This window comes from Canis lupus, chromosome 23, assembly GCF_003254725.2.
Source record: "Canis lupus dingo isolate Sandy chromosome 23, ASM325472v2, whole genome shotgun sequence".
Classification (NCBI taxonomy): Eukaryota; Metazoa; Chordata; class Mammalia; order Carnivora; family Canidae; genus Canis; species Canis lupus.
Window position 1 is genome coordinate 5,793,344 of NC_064265.1, and position 16,245 is coordinate 5,809,588.

The 16,245-nt window shown below is 41.4% G+C and overlaps 1 protein-coding gene across 24 annotated transcripts in view; it reads left to right on the top strand.

Annotated features, from left to right (window-relative positions):
• Positions 1-848: 848 nt before the first annotated feature.
• Positions 849-16,245, top strand: part of ARPP21 (cAMP regulated phosphoprotein 21) — a 155,004-nt gene continuing 139,607 nt past the window's right edge. For 5 of the 24 annotated variants that reach the window (XM_025461378.3, XM_049099751.1, XM_049099753.1 and 2 more), the window contains exon 1: positions 2,119-2,318. The gene's annotated coding sequence lies outside the window, so the exon portion shown is untranslated. Of the gene's footprint in view, positions 1,058-2,116; positions 2,319-3,580; positions 3,606-4,176; positions 4,318-5,724; positions 5,750-16,245 lie in introns of those variants that run through there. The other 19 variants (XM_049099741.1, XM_049099743.1, XM_049099746.1 and 16 more) reach the window with 13 other exon arrangements.

Sequence of the window (16,245 nt, forward strand, 5' to 3'; positions counted from 1 at the left end):
TTAGAATCAATATCTTAGTATATGTGAACAGGGATACAGTCGCTGAAATTACATTCCTATAAAAAGTAGAAGCCATATCCTTTAATAAATCTGTTTATAATTTCTGTCATTAGGAATGGATGCCAATAAATGAAACTAAAAGGACACAGAAATGTTCATGGCATGGTTTATGCTAGTGATTTATTTGTTGTCTATTCATAGGGTTACTAATTGCAGCTGGTGAAAGTTGATTTTCTCCTCTTCAATTTATTGTGGGATGGAGTATTCATTGCACCAGATCTATAGTTATTCAGCGTCTACGTTTTAAAAACTGAAATGCTGGATACTGTCAAAATGAGCTTTGGCAATTCCATGCAGGCGTGTACAACTATAATTTCGCTTCACATTAATAACAACCTAGCAAAGAAGCCCAGAATCAAATGCCTTGCTCTCAGCTGGGGGCAGAAAGCCAGAGTGATCTATCTTGGCTGGTGACCTATAATGTTGGAAAAGTAGGCTCCACGTTCACTCAGGAGGGGTGGGCGGTGTTCCGGATCCGCAGCCCCGTTCCTCCGCGATTCCTTCCCCCCACCCCTGGGGTGGTGTGTGCCCCGAGACAATGAAAAAAAAATGAATTACAGATAATAAAAATAGCCCATCTCCAGAACAAATGGGAAATGCAGCGCTTTAATTTCTTCGGATGTCAACTCTGTTCGCGGCCCCCCGCCCTGCGCTGCCCGGCCCCGCGCTGCCCTGCCCCGCGCTGCCCTGCCCTGCCCCGCCCGGGCCCGCGGCACCTCGGCGACTCGCGGGCGGCGGCGCTCGGGGGCCGCGGTCTGGGCGGGTGGGCGGGTGCGCGGGCGGCCGCGGGGAGGGCAGGGGCCGCGGCACGCCCGGACTCTCGGCCTCGCTTGGCGCCGACAGTCTCGGAGAGCTCGGCGCTGCGGCTTCGTCCGGGTGGGGTGAGGTGTGGCCGTTGCGGGGTGTTCCCCGCAGAGTTGGCCGACGGTGAGCCGCGGAGGAGGGGAGTGAGCCGCGCCCGGGCAGGTGTCCGCAGGGCCGGGGGCGCCCCGGGGAGGTACCGCGGAGGGCGAGGGCGAGGGCGCGGGGCGAGGGGCGGGGCGCGGGGCGGGGCGCGGGGCCGGGGCCGGGGTCGGGGACGGGGACCGGGACGGGGACCGGGACGGGGACGGGGACGGGGACGGGGACGCGGCCGGCGCCAGTCTTTCCCTCTGATGAATGACGCTCGCGCCGCCGCGCGTGGCTCCGGCGCTTTGTCTCCAGCCTCGGGGCGGGCGGAGAACCCCGCGCGCCGGGCGCTCCCGGCAGGTGCCCGCGCTCCGGCCCCGCCAACTGCGGCCGCGCCCGGGGGCCCAGCCCCCAGCCCCCAGCCCCCCGCGGCGCCGGGGCGTGGCGGGCGTGGCGGGCGTGGCGGGCCCGGGGGCCGGGGGCCGCGGCCGGGGCTGCGGGGAGGAGCCGGGCGCGTGGGAGGGCAGGGACGCGCGGAGGGGCCGGCGGCGGAGGCGGGGAGGCAGGGGCGCGGGACGGAGGGACGGGCCGAGGCTGGCTGGCTGGGGCGGGACGCAGAGTGACAGCAGCGGCCGGGCGGGAGCAGTTAGACAGCTCGAGCCGCGGAGAGCAGAGCGCAGAGGAGACGCGGAGAGGAAGAGCGAGCGCGCGCAGCCCCCCGCGCGCCCTCCCTGCGGACGCCCTCCGCCCTCCGCCCTCCGCAGGCGGCGGCCGGGCTCTGAGATGCGGGCGCGGCGGCCGGCGGCCGGCTCCCCGCGGGGCTAGTGGGCTGCGGGAGCGCCGAGGGACGCACGGCCCGACCCACGCGCGGACTGCGGCCGGCGGGAGCGCAGCTCGGGGGGCCGCGCGGCACAGCGAGAATCCGCGGGAGCGGCCCGGCGGAGCGACCGGCGGGCGGGCAGCCCGACGCGCGGAGGGACGGACAGACCGGCGGACGGGGCGCGGGGGTGCGCCCAGCCTGCGAGGCCAGCCGGGCCGGGAAGGCGGCGGCGGCGGCGCCCTGAGCTCGTCGGGAGCCCGGCGGGCGGCGGGGGCAGCCGGGTCGCCAGCCTTGGCCGCTCGGGCCGCCGCACCCGCGCGTGGACCCCGGCCCCGGCCGCCGACGCTGCAGGAGGCTCCTTTTGCTGGCAGTTGAATAAAGCGAGCAAAACCCAAAACCAAACCAAACCAAACCAAAAACAGCCAAAAAAGCCAAGCCAAACCAAACCAATCCAGCCAATTCAATCATTGAGAAACAATATTGATAAAAGCCAAAAACTAAGTCAATCAAGGCACCGAGACGCTGGGGGGATGCCCACTGTTCTGTCAAGGTAATGATCAAGGTCTTCCGACGTGAACCTTGCGCGTCTTTTGTGATTTTTCTGTTTTCTCCTCCTCTGTCTTCCATCTGTGTTTTCCTGTAGGTCTGTTTCTCGTCTGCATTTCTCCTTCGTATTGTGGAAAATTGTTGATGTTATACCTGTTTTATGTTTTTATGTTTCATCGAAGGAGGGGTAGGCTGCCCTCCCCCAGATGAGGCAGACCAGGAAGAGAACCGAGAAGCGCCGTTCTTTTCCTCAGAGAAATCTACAGCGGTTTATGCAGGTTTCATGGTAGAAAGTTTGAGATCCTCTTATTTCATTTGAAAGGGCACTATGCAAGGGGCAGAAAAGTTGTGATCAGTTTGTTGTTCCTGCAGGACTCAGGGTCCTGCTCCCAAGGGCTTTCCCGGTGGACACATGTTACCTTTGGTTTTTACATGTTTGAAATCTGTGTTGCATCGCAAACTCCACATTTAATGTTTTCTGACTCAGGTTGCAGATACGGTGGTGGAATTGAGTTGAACTGACATGTATTCAGAAAGTTTCTTAGGAAGAGAAATGGGCTCAGTCAGTGTTTATGCATAGAAACAGAACTGGACTGGATGTGGTTGCTGACAGCTGCTCAGGCTCAGTGCTTGGTCACCTCCTTGAGATAGGAGACGAGAGAGAGTCCAAGCCGAAAAGGAAACGGAAAGGGGGCATTGAAAGTTGCAAAGGGAAGGGAAGCTAGTAAGCGCAGTGCAAGGCTGGTAGAAATCATTTCTTGGGAATGTGTTCCGAGTGCAGATTTCCACTTTGAGTTCTGATTTTTAAAGGCTACTGGTATGACACTTTAGCTTCTCCAAAAAGAATGACATTCCCCAAAATTGAATGAATCTGCACAAGATTTTGCTCAAATGCTATAATTCCAAAGGACTCCCACCTCCTCCTCACCTACATTGGAGATCAAAATTACTATGACTGTTTTAAGAAAACAGAGAACTGTAGATGACAGGAAATCATTTTTCATTTGGTAAAAGTTAGAAAACCTTTGACATACACTTTAAAATAGATGCACCTACTCCTTTGATCTTCTGTATTTGTGTCACCATGGGACTTGTATGTCTTAATAGGATTTTAGTTAATGTCATTTTCACAAAAGACGGTCACTTGGAAGCCAATAGCTCTAGCTATGTTCTGTTCAAATAGTCGAGTAATATACTATTTTGGCAGTGATTGCTTCTGCTGCACTCCTAATACGGATCACGTGTGAAAAATTCTATATGCGCTCATTTCAGGTTTATATGGATTTGTAAGGTATGTATTTGTGTTTGATCCTGTATTTCCTCTCTTACCACGTTCCTTTACTTCTTTTTATCATTTCAACTAACAGAATATTCTTAGATTTCCTGGAGAATGAGTTTAGTATATTCTTTAAGGAAGACACTTTGTCACAAAAGATACAAAAAGCTAACTGCCCTTCCTTATCAACATTGATTGTTTGCTGTAAATAATTTGGTTTAGATGTAGTTTTTTAAGACATTTAGATCCTAAGCATATATGGCTCCATCTCTCTGGATGTGATTTATGTTATTTGATAAATAATAATTTAACTCAATTGCCATGGGTGAATGCCTACTCTACAGAATACTTGGTTTAGGGAAGGCATATTTACGGAAACTTCTGCAGCTTCAGAAATGGACTTTCAGCTTCTCAGTGACTTGATTTCACTACACGCTGATTTCTCTTTTACAGTATTCAACTCAGACAGAGACAGGTTTGTGTGAGCTATTAGATTTGCAAATTGCCGATCTCCCAGTGACTTTCCCTCTTAGATCCCAGCTGAGTGTGGTTACCTTGAGAACTGTGGCATTAGCCCTGTTAGAGCATGCTCCACTGGGGAGTTCTGTGCTGTCTATTTTTAATGCTATTTAATGAAGGAGCGAGCGCCTCACTCAGCAATAAAAGAAGCGTGATGGAAGACAGAGCAGTGCATGGTTTTGGATACTGGAGATGGATATATGAAAAGGTACAGACTGGCTGTGGGATATGGTGATTTTAATTAGTCCTAATGTATTGTACTAACAGGAGTCAATTGATTTTAGTGAGAGAATTAAACATGAATAGTCTGGTATGTGTTTTCATAGACCTCTTCAATAATTCTTAGAAAGACGACTTAATCATTTGAATGCATTAAAACTTGAAGGAGATACCAAGGAGTTGCAGCACACATACTATTTTTTTTGTACAAGCTGTCAGATTCTTGGATGGTGAGAAGTACAGAAATAATTTCAGATTCCTAAAATACTGTTCTAGGGAAGGGTTTCGAGCTTGTAAAATGTTTTGGGCATGAAATAACTAACATCCTTCTAAGATGCTACAACTTGAAGCTCTGCCTTGTGAATTTTTGTCTTTCTTTTATAAACTTGGGAGTCTATGTCCAGAATTGTGGCAACTAAGTGAAGCGGGGAGTTTTGGTTGAACTTGATAGAATATTTGAGTTGTTTTCTCTCCTTATTTTGAGATAAACACAACAGATCATCTTACTGAAGGTTAAGTATTTTTAAAATGTAGATAGCAGAGGCAGTACTAATAATTTTTGGAACGTTATAATGAGGGGAGAATATCTTAATGTCATAGTGCGTAAAACATACGAAGCCATCTGTCTGCAGCGTTTGTGTAATGCAGAACACCTGTCTTGAGGTAGGCACTGAAAACGCTCAATCGGAAAGGTCTCTGTTGTTCATTTTCATATTAACAACATACTGTAATCAGGTTATATCTTTGTGCAAAGTGAAGCTAATTAAACAAATGCCTAAGTAGTTTCAAAACTAATAAACATAAGAGAAAGTGAGAAGTTTTTATTACGTGGGGAAGTGAGTTATGTAATTATTGTTAAATAAACCTGTTAGAGCAACCAACAGAGTTGTTCTAGAGTTTGCCAGTATATACCGAGAATAATCCCCCCACAAATAAACTAAGAGAAATGCACTGCAAGGAGTTCCCCTAATTTGTTGTTGCTGTTGTTGTTGTTGTCGTTGTGTTTTCTACTTTGTACTTCTAGGGGGGAAAAGTAATTACAGACTGGCTGTCATACATATTGTCTTTAGTGGTCATGCTATTGGGACCACAATGCCGATACCTTTCTCAAGATTCTCAAGTCAGTGGGCATTCTCATCTGAATTCAATGTAAATTTGTCTGTGGACAAGATAATGATAAGCTACAGGAGTAGAGTGTGGAGTGAGTCAGCCACTGAAGACACAATGTACAATGTAGGCAGAAGTGAATATGACTGAGGGGTCTCATTAGGAAATGGGAGACAGTTGAAGTCCATAAGGGTGTAAATTGCAAACGAACCATTTGCATCTAAGTTGATGTCATGCAGATCTGCTTTGTGACAAGGTTAGGAAAGAATAGGGGGCTTAGATGATGTGGACAGTGAAAGTCATCTCTTCAAATGGTAAGTACTGGCATCGTTCTAACTGGTACCACACGGTGGTAGCGTGCTTAGAAATTTGTGGAATTCTAATCAGAAAATGAATTGGCTTCCTTGGAAATGCATTATGTCACCTGGAAAGTTCTGGACACATTTTAAGTGAGTGATGAACTTATAAAATACAGACTTCCTCTCTTTAGACAAAGGATCTTTTTTATATTTAGGGAATCTATGGTTCTAGAGGCTCTATGTTTCTGCTGACTTTGTTTTGTTTTGTTTTGTTTTATTCTAACATTTAGAGTTACATATGATAAATAATTTCAAGCAGTGCTATAAGTAAGTGCTGAAGGACTATTGAAGGTAAAGAATAGTAGCAAGATGTATCTGTGACTAGATTTTTTTTTTTTTTTCAGACTATCTGTGCTTCTAAGTGTTAGTTTCCTTTAAGGTACATTTATGCCAAGTCCTAATAAATTGTTTTTTTTTTTTTAGTGCCTTATCTAAATTATTTTTGCTCATTTTGGATTAAACTTGGCCCTGGTTGTTCACAGGATTTATTACTTGTGTTTACATCACAACCATTTCATTGCCATGAGGGTCAGATATAAGCTGAGGCACAAAGTGTTTAAATTGTATAAGTAAATATAATATTCTTGATAAAGAATAAAGTGCTTGGGATGGAGTATCATGTTTATGCAGCAGCTTTTAATGTTTGGTAACATTGTTATCTTTTGGTCTCAAAATCCTTTGTCATCGGGTGATATTTTCTTAAGGCATTAAATGTCCATATAACATTTTGAATACACTTTTGTCTAATACTACTAGGGCATTTCTGTACCCCGGGAAATAGCTGTGCAGGTAAACCAAAAAATGAATTAAAATGATTATACAGGGAAAATGGAGAGTGTATTGAAAAAAACAAAAGGATTGGCCTGAATACACCAAATTGTCTATTTTCAAACTGAATCTTTGGCATTATGTTATGCTCCTCTTTTCTAGCTGCCAGCATAGACCTTAGTGCTGCCAGGTGGAATGAGTGTTAATCACTATCTATGGCCACAGAAGATCAATATTTTGAATTCCTCCACACACTTTTCCCAAGGAAATTTCTTCCGGCAGTTTTTTTTATACCCTTGCTTAATGTACATGTCAATGCCACATGTTATATAAGGTTTTTCTAAGTTTTATAATCCAGTGATGCCTATTAGGATAAAATTGCAATTTCAATTTATTAAAATGCTGAAAAATTAGTCCAAATTTCTCTCACTCAAGACACATTTACATAATAAATTTATGCATTTTTAAAGTAATATAGTTTATAATTATTCCTTCTGTCTAGCAACAGGAAATAATTTCATTTTCTCCAGGTGAAGGGGGAAGGGGATCTGCTCATAATTATCTCTTTTAAAAACAGGCCTCTTAACCACCTTCTCACATTTCACACTATTTCAGAATGACACAACAGTTCCTAAATTAGAAATCCACAATGGATAATACACAAAATATTGGGATCTTGTTAACAAAATCACTTCTGCAAATAACAACATTGATTTTAAGATAATTAAAAATTTAAAAATATAGTTTTAATTGAGAAAAAAGATTTGGGATTTTTAACAAGAAAACAATTATGTCACTTTTTATTTCAAATATTTTGGCAAAGTTTGAGATTTGTTTGGCATTTTGTGGTTTATGTTTCCACCCAGAATCACATTGTGTAATACATAATCTTTTTTTCTGCAGTTCTGAGACATATTCACAAAGCTTATCTACCAAGATAAACCAGTAATCTCTTCCTAATACCCACACAAGCTAGGAAATAAGTCCTTGTGATAGGGACAACCAAAAGAAGAACTTGGTGAATTCTTAACTAGATTTAGTGCAGGAATGCTTAATAATGGATATGCATTCCCTTATATTTGTATGATCGTCCCTTGATTTTTTATTACACACTAAATACTTGAGATAAGAACGAGGACCATCTCTAGGGAAGTGGAAACCAGATGAACAGCTTTTTTTCTAAATGCTAAAATACAATACTCACTTTAAAACATTCTCATCCCTAGAATCATACTTTAAGAGGGGGAAAAAACGCATATTGACATATTTTGATCTACTTGAATTTAAGAAGCAATACCAATAATTGAGGTAAAAATGTTGCAGCATCTTTGGAGAACAAAATAGAACATCAATTTCAAAAACTTTTAAGATCCTAGAGGTCCATATATATACTACCCCTGGACATGTAAATCGGAAGACCTAGCTATCTTCTAACTGTTCAGTAACTTGAGTTGCTTTCAGGTGATCTCATCACTGTCACAGAGGCCTAGAAGCATCAAGCCATGGTCAAAAGAGAGTGAAGGCAGGCATGGAAACTCATTGGAATTCAGGGCCTACCCATAATTGCTTAACTGTTATTTGTTCATGAACTCAATAGGAAAATAAAGAGCTATTAAATTGCTTTTGTAGCTTTTATAAAAACTTATATATTAAAATGTTTCTAGAAACACAAGCTGAAATTCTCACGTGAAGTTCTAAAAGTTTGAACTTTATGAAAAGTTCAATTTGAAATGAAAATATGAAAATAGCTGTACTCTGCATTGATATGTTTTTCTTAGCATTTTGTTTGTTAAAATGTGAGTTTGGTGGAAATCCCAGCATTGCTGGCATTAGATTCAATTTAATCACCAAAGAACTTTTGGACAGAAAGGGAGTAGATTCTATGTGAATATGTGACAGAATCAAGATTTCTGCAGCATTTGCAAGCTTCACATAGTACTGGTTCTTTAAAAAAACTATTTTAAAAAATGAGATTGAGAGTTAAAAAAAAAAAAACCTTTTACTAGAAATATGGCTTTCTTTCCTTCCTTCCTTCCTTCCTTCCTTCCTTCCTTCCTTCCTTCCTTCCTTCCTTCCTTCTTTCTTTCTTTTTTCTTTCTTTCTTTCTTTCTTTCTTTTAGAAAAAGAACCAACACAGCAGACAGTAGAGTTAAAATTGCTATTGAATTCTGCCAAATTTATTAATTTCCAGGACTTTGCAGCCATATCTATGATCCTATTTCTTTTATCTGGCTTATGGAAATGATCAGGTAATACTTTTAAATTATATAGTTTCATATTTGTTTATTTTAAACTTACTTCGATACATTGGTATTATGGAATTTTAGGAAACCACTAAATAACTGGCATAGCACTAAAGATGAATTAAAAAAAAAAAAGAACCACTGAACACAGCTAGCTGGTATTAATGACTCTTAATTGTTTTTTCACTCCAGTGATGATTTAACTTTGGTCATGGCATCTAATTCCTTTGTGAACATTAAAGTCTTTTTCCAGCCTGAAATTTTACATAACCACTAACAGAGTTCTGGAAAGATAAAATAATAGAGAGTGGTATCATGTTATGCATACGTACCATTGCTCTCTGCCTAAGCGCAGTTAGATACTCGAACTGGACACCTTAGTGTTTAATTATGATTATTGTCTTCATCGACAACAAAGGATGACTTAGTTTTTAGTGGAGTTTTTTAGCATCAAGAGATGTGAGAGTATACATAGTTAAATGTGAGAGTTTATATATTAAAACAATTATATATTCTAGGACAAGGATGTAAATATCCCTCCAAGAGAGATTATTTTCTTCCACATGTGACCATAATATCACGTAGTCATTTTTTTGTTGTTGAATAGGATATCAGGAGCTCTAGACAGGTGTTTTGAATTCAGTGGAGCTTCCGAAGGAAAGTCAGATTAAACCTAAGAGGTATTCTCTGGGCTTACCTGAGAGGGAGCTGGTGACTGGCTGTGTGTGATGAAGACAGGCTTTCCCGCGGAGCCTTCATGGGGTTCTGCGGTTACAGATATGTGCAAAACTTGGATTGAAATAAAAGGTCTTGGGTGGCAAGGTGTAAATGTGGTGTTGTATCCACATCTTACTACTCCACAACTTACCTCCATAAATATGCAATTTAGGACCTGAACAACCAATCCTGATGTCTGGCTTCTGGGTCTGAGTAAATAACAGTGTGACGATGGCCATGACTCTAAACCTCACCATGTGTCACAGTTTCTGCAGGTAAAATTGTGAGCGACATAAAATTGTGAGCAACACCAGGCCAATACAAACAAATTACTAGTGATGCAGCTTTAGCGATTTAGTGAATTCCTCATTGCTTCAATTTTCTCATTTATAAAGTCAGATCAGGCATACCTTGAAGGAATGAGGCAGAAATGAAGTACTTAGCACAGGCACATGGGTATTATTCACTAAAGAGAAGCTATCATCTTTTCTTTCTTTCTTTCTTCCTTTCTTTCTTTCTTTCTTCTTTCTTTCTTTCTTTCTTTCTTCTTTCTTTCTTAAGATTTTATTTATTTATTCATGAGAGACACACAGAGAAAGAGGAAAAGACACAGGCAGAGGGAGAAGCAGGTTCCATGCAGGGAGCCCGACGTGGGACTCCATCCCGGGACTCCAGGATCACGCCCTGGGCCGAAGGCGGCGCTAAATCGCCACCCGGACTGCCCACTATCATCTTTTCATATAAAAACCTTTTGAGATTTAACCTGATGACATAAACAAGACAAATTTCCCTGTAATATTTTGTTCTTGCTGTTGTTGCTAGTAATTTAAAGTACAGCTCTCTTTTTTTCTACCCTATAACATTTTTGATGGTTAAAATTGGAGACTATAGCTTTACTCTTTTTCTGTGTCTATGAAATATGAAAGGCCAAGCTAAAGTAGGAACTACTGTCAGAGTGTACACTGAGTAAGAATCCTGATGTCTAACAAGGCCAGTACCTTGTGTCAGTGTCTAAGGGAAGGGGTAGCCCAATCAGATTTGTCTACAAGGTGAACATATTATTTCTCCAAAGCAGTTCGATTGTGTCATTTTTACCATCTAAAAGGGGTGGCTGAAGATCAGAATCATTGAGCCAGAAGAAATTAGACTGGATCCATGAAGGAATGACCTTAAATCCTGCATTAATAGGTGAAAGCTTTTAAGTGGCAGATTGGGGCTGGCTTGGGAGATGGAAATATCCTCAACTACCTCTGAGACATTAAAGCAAGTGCCGCTATGGGCTTGCTGGTAGGCTCCCTGGCTCCCCACAGAAGGCTTTGGTTTCTAAGCACCGGGTGAGCTGTTTGGACTGAGTTGCTGATCTGGTTTCTGATTCTGGAGCATCTGTTCTTACTGTTGCTGAAATGAATCATTTCTGCACTTGTGTGAAAGTGGCCAGAGGAGGGGAGAAACTGCCCTCATAAGTGGGGTTTAATCAGTTGGTTCACCTATCAGGGAATGGGAAAACGCAAGTAAGTGTTCTGTGCAGAAGAAGGTGAGCTGTGCAAAGCAATAAGTTTATCAGGTAATTGAGCTTAATTTTCTATTATAATTTGAATATCAGCCATTTTTTGAAGGAAAACACAATCAGAAAGTTATCTAATGAAACTTCTCAGAAGGTATCTGAGAATAAGTTTATAATCCTCCACTATTCTGATATTTGCTGGAAAGCAAACTAAAAACAAGGAAAGGGTAGACAGATTTTACATATATATATAATATTATATAGAGAGATCTATCTGTATAACTCTATATAACTCTATCTATATATATATATATATAAATATCTTGTCCATCATATATATCTTATATGTAAGGTTTATCTTATGTATCTCATCTATCATATATATGGTATACATCCAAAATCATCATATATCTGTATCTATACCTATATCAAGAATCTGCATATTGTACATGCTTAGAGTTGTCTAATTAACTTGCCTTAAGCAAAAAAAGTAATTTGGCCTAAAAACATATTTCCTAATACATGTTTTCCACTGTCCTTAGCAGTCCTTGCTTGCATGTACCAGATATTTAATTAGAATCTGTTGAATTAAAAATTGATCTTTATACTGTTTTTTTTTTTTAATTTTTATTTATTTATGATAGTCACAGAGAGAGAGAGAGAGAGAGGCAGAGACATAGGCAGAGGGAGAAGCAGGCTCCATGCACCGGGAGCCTGATGTGGGATTCGATCCCAGGTCTCCAGGATCGCGCCCTGGGCCAAAGGCAGGCGCCAAACCGCTGCGCCACCCAGGGATCCCTGATCTTTATACTGTTGATGGTGTCTAATAATCAGGACTTAAAATCAGCCCCTAGTAAAGTTTTAATTGTATTTTCCCCCCTAAAGTTTCAGCTTAGTGGACTTGACTTTCATCTTTCTGAAAAAGAGAATAAAGAGGTGCTCTCGTATGTGGGATTTTTAACTGCATGCACAATTGTTTGGGCTCCCATAAAGAAGTCCCTTTGTCAGATCTCCAGCTCTGGCTAGGGCTTCTACAGGAATAACAAGGCCCCTGAAACTTCAGTCCACTTGAACGGAATACATAGATCACTTGTCCATCTGCATGGGAGGGAACTAAGGTCAACACGCAGTTAATATGATCTTGAGAGAAGGGATGAGGCAAAGGCAGTTTCACAAGAAATTTCCAAATCAGTGGTACACAGAACCAGTGACAACTCATGTTTACTGGACGGATGCCTGTGGAGAGATTAACCATAGTGAAGGTGATCCAGGATGTGGGGAGAGAATTCACTCCTCTGAAGGCTCAGTGAGCAGGCTGTGTTGGATTAAAAGGCAGGAGTGAGGAAGGGAGGGAGAAGAGAATCTGGCAAGCTGGTGGCCTCCAGTCCCTGCTTCCTGCCAGAAGCAGAGCAGCTCTAACCAAACCATAGGAGGAACTCCCTTCTCTTCCTGATGATGGGAAAGAGAGTTTGGGGCATGGAGGATTTAGAATTCCATGTGTACACAAAATCCCATGTAGTATTTTATTATTTGCCATTGCTGACTCTCCTGGGATAAGATTATGGGCTCAATGCTTCTTTACAAAGAAAGTTAACTAGGCCTCCTTCTGGATTTGTCTAGAAATACTATAGAGAGTTTACTCTTAGCACCTTTCCAGGGGCAATTTGGGACTTTTTCTAAGAACTAGGAATGATCTCAAATGAAATTGTGGTATATTTGTGATTTGTACACTTAGCAGATAAAACTAATAGCTATATCCAACAGAAGGCCATGTGTATAATCAGAGATTTGCCCAATGGATCTGGCAAGAGAAAAGAGCTCTAAAATCAATTTTTCTAAAATCACTAGAAAATATTACTTCATTGTTTTGACCGAGCTGTGAGAATAGATTGGTTTTGATGTTTTAGGAAAGAATGAGGGAATATCACTTGTTTTATCATTTATGGATTAGATCCTGGGGCTTAGGCGAGGATCAGATGGTTTGCACTGATAGTCAAGGAATTCATAGCAGTGAGAAGAACCCAGACCTGCAGACTTGAAAGAGGTTATATATTTTACCTCAAGTCTTGCTGAACTAATGTACTGAACTGATAGGAAGCCAACTTTTGGGTATTCCGGGTAAAGTACATCATAAACATTAAGGAAATCTAAAGGAAAGGAATGCTGTATGTTTCTGTATTTTTAGGGAAGCTAGTGAGTGGCCATTTGTGGAGGAAATCTGTACTTATTTCTGTATTGATTAGGTCATTAGTGCCATTTGTTTTCCTCTGAGGGAATTACTTTACTTGGCTTACTCCTGCTCTGTGAATTACCTCGTTTCTCCAGGCAAAAACTCTTTATCAACATAGAAATCCAAGATTTCGGTAGTTCTCCCTGTATCATTTGCGGAAGCCACAAAGATGGTGATAAGAAGAATCAACATTCCTCTATTAATTCTGACTTTACCTTTGGATCATTTTTGATCGAAAGCTCTTTGTGGGGTGGTTGTTTTGGAAAAATAATTTGCTCAATTGTTTTGCAGTGTAAATATTAGCTGATATTTATGAGCCACCTCTTGTGTGAAAGGGACTTGTGTGCCTATGTGACGTTCACACCAATCTACCCTTGGTTGTGAACACAGCTGTGGCAAAGCTTCTGTCCTAGCGCACTTGGAATTCTTATCTAAGGAAAAAGAAAAACGTGTATTTCATCCTCCTTGAGTTTTTTTCTTTGAAATGTAATTTACATTGTCATATGTGATAGCCATGGGAAACACAGGGATTTAGAGCTAACCTAGAGATTAGGAAGTGAGAACCAAGGTGTAGTGGAAGAATTTGTGGTGGTGACATGGCGTAGAAAGACATGGAAATTATCTTGTAAAACTGATACAGAGTGACTGGAAATATTTCTGCCTGCATCTCAAATTTGTACTTGTGGCTGCTCCTTGAGACAAGAATGGATTTCACCTCTGCTTGGGACATACTTTCACCTGGTGTCATGGAAAGGCACTAGGCTCAAGGTCAAAGTGACCTAAATTTGAATTTCATCTCTGCCTCTCATTGGCCTAGGCAAGTTTTCAATTTTCTTTCCTTTTTTTTTTTTTTTTAAAGATTATTTGTTTATTTATTTGACAGAAAGAGTGAGCGAGAGAGAGCACACAAGCAGAGGAAACGGCAGGCAGAGGGAGAGGGAGAAGCAGGCTCCCCACCAAGCAGGGAGCCCGAATGTGGGGCTCGATCCCAGGACCCCAAGATCATGACCTGAGCTGAAGTCAGACATCTAACCGACTGAGCCACCCAGGCACCCCCAATTTTCTTATTACAATATTGTGGGCAGCAATACTCCCTTCATGAGTTATCATATGTAAAATGTTTGCCACAAAATGGAAATGTTATCTATCTCCTCCCTGCTTTCTCCTATAGGGACTGTTTATCCATTAAAGCATGGAAACCTAGAAGAACATGTGTAATGAAATTATATATCCGTGCTTGTTTTGAAAATAGTATAGAATTGTAGTTTGAGTCATTAACTACTCTATGTGTCCATGGATTACTGAAAAAAAAAAGATAAAATGATTTTTGGGATGGTGGGATTCTTTTGCATTGGCTTTTATAAGATGTTAACAACACATATCACATAGTTAAGGAAAATAATTTAAAGAAAAAAAATGACAGCAGATCTACACATGTATCTTTACTCACTGCCCAACAATCTGAAGCAATGTCTTGATTTAAGGGACCCAATGGTTCACACTTACACAAAAACAGATGACCAGGAATAAGTGACTAAGTGAAAATATTAAGAATTTTTTGAGCATATAAATGAAAAAAATGATTTGAAGATACTAAGTTATAGGTGGAGTTTTTTTTAAGATTTTATTTATTTATTTGAGAGAGAGCAAGAGAGCACAAACAGGGGAAGAGGTAAGAGAGGGAGAGAGCAGGCTCCCTGCTCAGGGTCCATCCCAGGACCCTGGCTGGGATCAGGACCTCAGCTAGCCAGCTGAGCCACCCAGGTGCCCCTGTAGGTGGAGTTTAAAGAAGAATTGTCTTTCTTTTCTTGTTTTCTTTCTTTTTTTTTTTTCCTAATGGATTCACAGGATTTGGTCTTTTAAATGCATGCTGTTGGCACTCTTTTGCAATTCTTTGTAGTTAAGGCAGCTCACCTTTCTCTGCAAATAAGGGTTCTGGAGCTATCCCTTGTTAAGTTGGGGAAAGTGCTACGTTGTATATTTATACTCTGCCTTCTGTCCCACGGGAAAGAGACAACTCCAGGTGCATAAACGTATTGTCAGTCCACCTGCCAACACCTATTTATGCAATTACTGATATTGAGGATGGAATTACCCGCTTTTACTAATATGTTCCCCCTGAAATTATCTTCAGGAAAACTTGAGTTAGAATTAGCCAGTGTGAGCTTTGTTCATAGAGTGTTTGCCCCCAATTTGTTTTCTACCAAGTGAACCCCAGACACCTGGAGCACCACACACTCGTTTTTTTGCCTGTACATTCCATGTGTTTGGCACAGAGGGTGACAGTTGCTTTTGGCAGATGTACAGGATCAAAGTGGCCTTTTTACCCTTCTACCCTCAGGGTGTCAGTTTCTCAGATAAAGGAAGTGGTGAGGTTAACAGAAATTTCAGCTTATCCTGAAATAATAGTGAAGCGTAGTAGGTATGACAAACCTATTAATTAATTATTTGTCAAGGCAATTGCTTTTTTAAGTTATTGGACAGGGAAATTTGGGAACAATGCATGCTTTTAGTAAGTTAATGTTTCTACCATATTTTGTGGCCCGAAGGAAACTAATAATCAAAATAATCATATTTATTTTCCCCTTTTAGCTAACTTGAAGAAATGGAAAATATTAGAAATACTATCTATAGGTTAATATAAGGATTTATTTGATAGCAGTGTGTTTACCTTAGAGAGTATCGCTCCAAATTTCTTAACCTGTATAATTTATCATATGCATTAGCTAGGTTTACTTGGATAAATATTGGCCTAGGACTAGAGGATTTCTGTAATTTTATTTTGGGGAATTTTTTTCTGAAGAGAAAACAAAACAGAAAATAAGTATGTATATAAACTTTTTAATAATACACATTTGTGTATATGTTGAAAAATACATAAATATACACACATATGTTATATACTATGTATTACATATGATATCATTTATTTTATACATATTTATATGTATACATTTGAAATCTGGTTATATTATAAAATTATACACAT